Consider the following 6,024-nt stretch of genomic DNA (forward strand, 5'->3'; position numbering starts at 1 on the left):
TTGATCTTTAAATTTTCTTGTTTTGTGTCTTTTGTTGTTTTTCATATGCATTTTTACATTCATAGAGTCTAAACATGAAAAATTTCTAAGTTTGATGTCTTGCATATTTTTCTTGTCTTGAAAAATTTTCAAAAATAAGTCTTGATGTTCATCTTGATCTTCAAAGTGTTCTTGGTGTTTATCTTGACATTCATAGTGTTCTTGCATGCATCATTGGTTTTGATCCAAAATTTTCATGTTTTGAGTCATTTTTGTGTTTTTCTCTCTCCTCATTAAAAATTAAAAAAAAACATCTTTTCCTTATTTCTCTCATAAATTTCGAAATCTTTGGGTTGACTTAGTCAAAAAATTTTAAAATTAGTTGTTTCTTGTTAGTCAAGTCAAGATTTCAATTTTAAAAATCTTATCTTTTCAAAATTTTTTCAAAAATCAAATTTTTTTTCATTTTTCTTTTATATTTTCGAAAATATTTTTAAAAAGTGATTTCAAAATCTTTTTCTTAATTTCATTTCAAATTTTCGAAAACGTTACTAACAATTAATGTGATTGATTCAAAAATTTGAAGTTTGTCACTTTCTTGTTAAGAAACGTTCAATCTTTAAATTCTTGAATCATAGCTTTTAGTTTCTTGTTAGTCAAGTAATCAAATTTAATTTTAAAAATCAAATCTTTTCCAAAATATCTTTTTCAATCATATCTTTTCAAAATATCTTTTTTAAATCATATCTTTTTCAAAATCAATTTCAAAATCTGTTCTAACTTCTTATCTTTTCAAAATTGATTTTCAATTCTTTTTCAACTAACTAATTGACTTTTTGTTTGTTTCTTATCTTTTTCAAAACCACCTAACTACTTTTCTCTCTCTAATTTTCGAAAATTCCTTCTTCTTTTTCAAAATTCTTTTAATTAACTAATTGTTTCAAATTTTAATTTTAATTGTATTTCTTCTCTTAATTTTTGAAAATCACTAACTATTTTTCAAAAATAATTTTCGAAATTCTCTCCCTCTCATCTTCTTCTATTTATTTATTCATTTACTAACACTTCTCTTCATCTAAAAATGTGAACCCTCTTCTCCCCTCTACCTGTGTTCGGATTTTCTTCTTATTTTCTTCTACTCACATAAAGGAATCTCTCTACTGTGGTAAAGAGAATCTCTATTATTATTTTCTGTTCCCTTCTTTTTCATATGAGCAGGAGCAAGGACAAGAACATTCTTGTTGAAGCAGATCCTGAATCTAAAAGGACTCTGAAGAAGAAACTAAGAGAAGCTAAAATACAACAATCCAGAGAAAACCCTACAGAAATTTTTGAAAAAGAAGAGGAGATGGCAGCCGAAAATAATAACAACAACAATAATGCAAGGAGGATGCTTGGTGATTATACTACACCTACTTCCAATTTTTATGGAAGAAGCATCTCAATCCCTTCCATTGGAGCAAATAATTTTGAGCTGAAGCCTCAACTAGTTGCTCTAATGCAACAGAACTGCAAGTTCTATGGACTTTCATCAGAAGATCCCTATCAGTTTTTAACTGAATTTTTGCAGATCTGTGATGCTGTTAAGACTAATGGAGTAGATCCTGAAGTCTACAGGCTCATGCTTTTTCCCTTTACTGTAAGAGACAGAGCTAGAACATGGTTGGACTTACAACCTAAAGATAGCCTGGACTCTTGGGATAAGCTGGTCACGGCCTTCTTGGCCAAGTTCTTTCCTCCTCAAAAGCTGAGCAAGCTTAGAGTGGATGTTCAGACCTTCAAGCAAAAAGATGGTGAATCCCTCTATGAAGCTTGGGAAAGATACAAGCAGTTGACCAAATAGTGTCCTTCTGGCATGCTTTCAGAATGGACCATTTTAGATATATTCCATGATGGTCTATCTGAGCTTTCTAAGATGTCACTGGACCATTCTGTAGGTGGATCCATTCACCTAAAGAAAACGCCTGTAGAAGCTCAAGAACTCATTGACATGGTTACAAATAACCAATTCATGTACACCTCTGAGAGGAACCCTGTGAGCAATGGGACACCTCAGAAGAGGGAAGTTCTTGAAATTGATACTCTGAATGCCATATTGGCCCATAACAAAATGTTGACTCAGCAAGTCAACATGATTTCTTAGAGTCTAAATGGATGGTAAAATGCATCCAACAGTACTAAAGAGGCATCTTCTGAAGAAGAAGCTTATGATCCTGAGAACCCTGCAATGGCAGAGGTGAATTACATGGGTGAACCCTATGGAAACACCTATAATTTCTCATGGAGAAATCATCAAAATTTCTTATGGAAGGATCAACAAAAGCCTCAACAAGGCTTTAATAATGGTGGAAGAAACAAGTTTAGCAATAGCAAGCCTTTTCCATCATCTTCTCAGCAACAGACAGAGAATTCTGAGCAGAGTCCCTCTAGCTTAGCAAACATAGTCTCTGATCTATCTAAAGCCACTTTAAGTTTCATGAATGAAACAAGGTCCTCCATTAGAAACTTAGAGGCACAAGTGGGTCAGCTGAGTAAGAAAATCACTGAAACTCCTCCTAGTACTCTCCCAAGCAATACAGAAGAGAATCCAAAAAAAGAGAGCAAGGCCATTGATATAATCAAAATGGCCGAATCCAAAGAGGAACGGGAGGACGTGAATCCCAATGAGGAAAACCTCATGGGACATCCTCCAGACAGAAAGGAGTTCCCTATTAAGGACCTAAAGGAATCTGAGGCTCATATAGAGACCATAGAGATTCCATTAAACTTCCTTCTGCCATTCATGAACTCTGAGAACTATTCTTCCTTTGAAGAGGATGAAAATGTAACTGAAGAGTAAGCTGCTCAATATCTAAGAGCCATCATGAAGCTGAATGCCAAGTTATTTGGTAATGAGACTTAGGAAGATGAACCTCCCTTGCTCATTAGTAAACTAAATACTTGGGTTCAGCAAACTTTGCCCCAAAAGAAACAAGATCCTGGTAAATTCTTAATACCCTGTACCATAGGCACCATGACCTTTGAGAAGGCTCTGTGTGACATGGGGTCAAGTATAAATCTTATGCCACTCTCTGTAATGGAGAAGCTGGGGATCTTTGAGGTACAAGCTGCAAGAATCTCATTAGAGATGGCAGACAAGTCAATAAAACAAGCTTATAGATTGGTAGAGGACGTGTTGGTAAAGGTTAAAGGCCTTTACATCCCTGCTGATTTCATAATCTTAGACACTGGGAAGGATGAGAATGAATCCATCATTCTTGGAAGACCCTTCCTAGCCACAGCAAAAGCTGTGATTGATGTTGACAGAGGTGAACTAATCCTTCAATTGAATGGAGACTACCTTGTGTTTAAAGCTCAAGGTTATCCTTCTGTAAACATGGAAAAGAGGCACGATAAGCTTCTCTCAATACAGAGTCAAACAAAGCCCCCACAATCAAACTCTAAGTTTGGTGTTGGGAGGCCACAACCAAACTCTAAGTTTGGTGTTGAACCCCCACATTCAAACTCTAAGTTTGGTGTTAGGAGGTCCCAACAATGCTCTGAACATCTGTGAAGCTCTATGAGAGCTCACTGTCAAGCTATTGACATTAAATAAGCGCTTATTGCGAGGTAACCCAATTTTTATTTATCTATATTTCTATTGTTCTTTTATGTTTTATTAGGTTTATGATCATGTGGAGTCACAAAACAATTGCAAAAATTAAAAACAGAATCAAAAATAGCAAAAGAAAAAGCACACCCTGGAGGAAGAGCTATCTGGTGTTTAACACCAGAAACAAGCACCAAGTTGGTGTTTAACGCCAGAAACAAGCTACATTTGGGCGTTTAATGCCAGAAACAAGCATCAGTCTGGTGTTAAACGCCAAGATTGCATATAGAGGGCATTTTACACGCCTAAAGGGTGCAGGGATGAAAAATCCTTGACACCTCAGGATCTGTGGACCCACAGGATCCCCACCTACCTTCTCCCTCTCTCTCACACCTTTTCATAATACTCTTCCCCAAACATCATTCACCAATCACCTCAATCACTTTTCCCCATCACCTCTTCACCACTCACATCCATTTTCTCTTCCCCGTAAACCCTACCTACCTTCAAATTCAAAATCTCTTTCCCACCCAAACCCACCCTACATGACCGAACCATAAATCCCTCTCCCTCCACTATATAAACCCCTCCATCCTTCTTCATTTTCACACATCACTACCCTCTCTTCTCCCCCTTGGCCGAAACCCACACCTCTCTCCCTCTCCTCTATATCTTCTTCTTCTTCTTCTATTCTTTTTTCTTTTGCTCGAGGGCGAGCAACATTCTAAGTTTGGTGTGGTAAAAGCATAGTTTTTTTGTTTTTCTATAACCATTCATGGCACCTGAGGTCGGAGAAACCTCTAGAAAAAGGAAAGGGAAGACAAAAGCTTCCACCTCCGAGTTATGGGAGATGGAGAGATTCATCTCAAAGGTCCATCAAGACCACTTCTATGAAGTTGTGGCTAAGAAGAAGGTGATCCCCGAGGTCCCTTTCATGCTCAAGAAAAACGAGCATCCGGAGATACGACATGAGATCCAAAGAAGAGGTTGGGAAGTTCTTACCAACCTCATTCAACAAGTCAGAATCTTAATGGTTCAAGAGTTCTATGCAAACGCATGGATCACTAGGAACCATGATCAAAGCATGAACCCAAACCCATAGAATTGGCTTACAATGGTTCGGGAAAAATTTTTAGATTTCAGTCCAGAGAACGTAAGGTTGGCGTTCAACTTGCCTATGATGCAAGAAGACGCACGCCCCTACACTAGAAGGGTCAACTTTGATCAAATGTTGGACCAAGTCCTCATGGACATATGTGTGGAAGGAGCTCAATGGAAAAGAGACTCAAAAGGCAAGCCGGTTCAATTGAGAAGACTGGACTTTAAGCCCGTGGCTAGAGGATGGTTGGAGTTCATCCAACGCTCCATCATCCCTACTAGCAACCGATCTGAAGTGACTGTGGATCGGGCCATCATGATCCATAGCATCATGATTGGAGAGGAAGTATAAGTTCATGAAGTCATCCCTCTAGAACTCTACAAAGTAGCCGAAAAGCCCTCCACCTTGGCAAGGCTAGCTTTTCTTCATCTCATTTGCCATCTATGCAACTTAGCTGGAGTTGTCATAGAAGGAGACATCCCCATTGAAGAGGACAAGCCCATCACTAAGAAGAGGATGGAGCAAACAAGAGAGCCCATTCATGGATCTCAAGAGACACATGAGGAAGCTCATCATCGAGAAATCCCTGAGATGCCTCAAGGGATGCATTTTCCTCTAAACAACTATTGGGAACAACTTAACACTTCTCTAGAAGGATTGGGTCATGACATGAACCAATTAAGGGTGGAACATCAAGAACACTCCATCATTCTCAATGAGATTAGAGAAGATCAAAGAGCTATGAGGGAGGAGCAACAAAGGCAAGGAAGAGACATAGAGGAGCTCAAGAACACCATTGGTCCTTCAAGAAGAAGGCGCCACCATCACTAAGGTGGACTCATTCCTTAACTTCCTTGTTCTTATCTCTCTGTTTTTCGGTTTTTGAGCTTCATGTTTGCCTATGTTTGTGTCTTTACTACATGATCATTAGTGTCTAGTGTCTATGTCTTAAGGCTATGAATAATTCCATGAATCCTTCACCTTTCTTAAATGAAAAATGTTTCTAATACAAAAGAACAAGGAGTACATGAGTTTCGAATTCATCCTTGAAATTAGTTTACTTATATTTATGTGGTGACAATACTTTTTGTTTTTTGAATGAATGCTTGAACAGTGAATATTTTTGATCTTGTTGTTTATGAATGTTAAAATTGTTGGCTCTTGAAAGAATGATGAAAAAGAGAAATGTTATTAATGATCTGAAAAATAAAAAAAAAATTAATTCTTGAAGCAAGAAAAAGCAGTGAAAAACAAAGCCTGCGAAAAAAAGCAAGCAGAAAAAGCCAATAGCCCTTAAAACCAAAAGGCAAGGGTAAAAAGGATCCAAGGCTTTGAGCATCAATGGATAGGAGGGCCC

General features: G+C 37.6%; 1 non-coding gene across 1 annotated transcript; it reads right to left on the bottom strand.

Moving 5' to 3' along the window:
• Positions 1 to 1,732: 1,732 nt before the first annotated feature.
• Positions 1,733 to 1,836, bottom strand: LOC112798717 (small nucleolar RNA R71). The gene has a single exon (XR_003200315.1). It is a non-coding gene; the product is annotated as a small nucleolar RNA R71 (small nucleolar RNA).
• Between the last annotated feature and the right edge of the window lie 4,188 nt (positions 1,837 to 6,024).

The sequence above is a fragment of the Arachis hypogaea genome, chromosome 4, assembly GCF_003086295.3.
Source record: "Arachis hypogaea cultivar Tifrunner chromosome 4, arahy.Tifrunner.gnm2.J5K5, whole genome shotgun sequence".
NCBI lineage: Eukaryota > Viridiplantae > Streptophyta > Magnoliopsida > Fabales > Fabaceae > Arachis > Arachis hypogaea.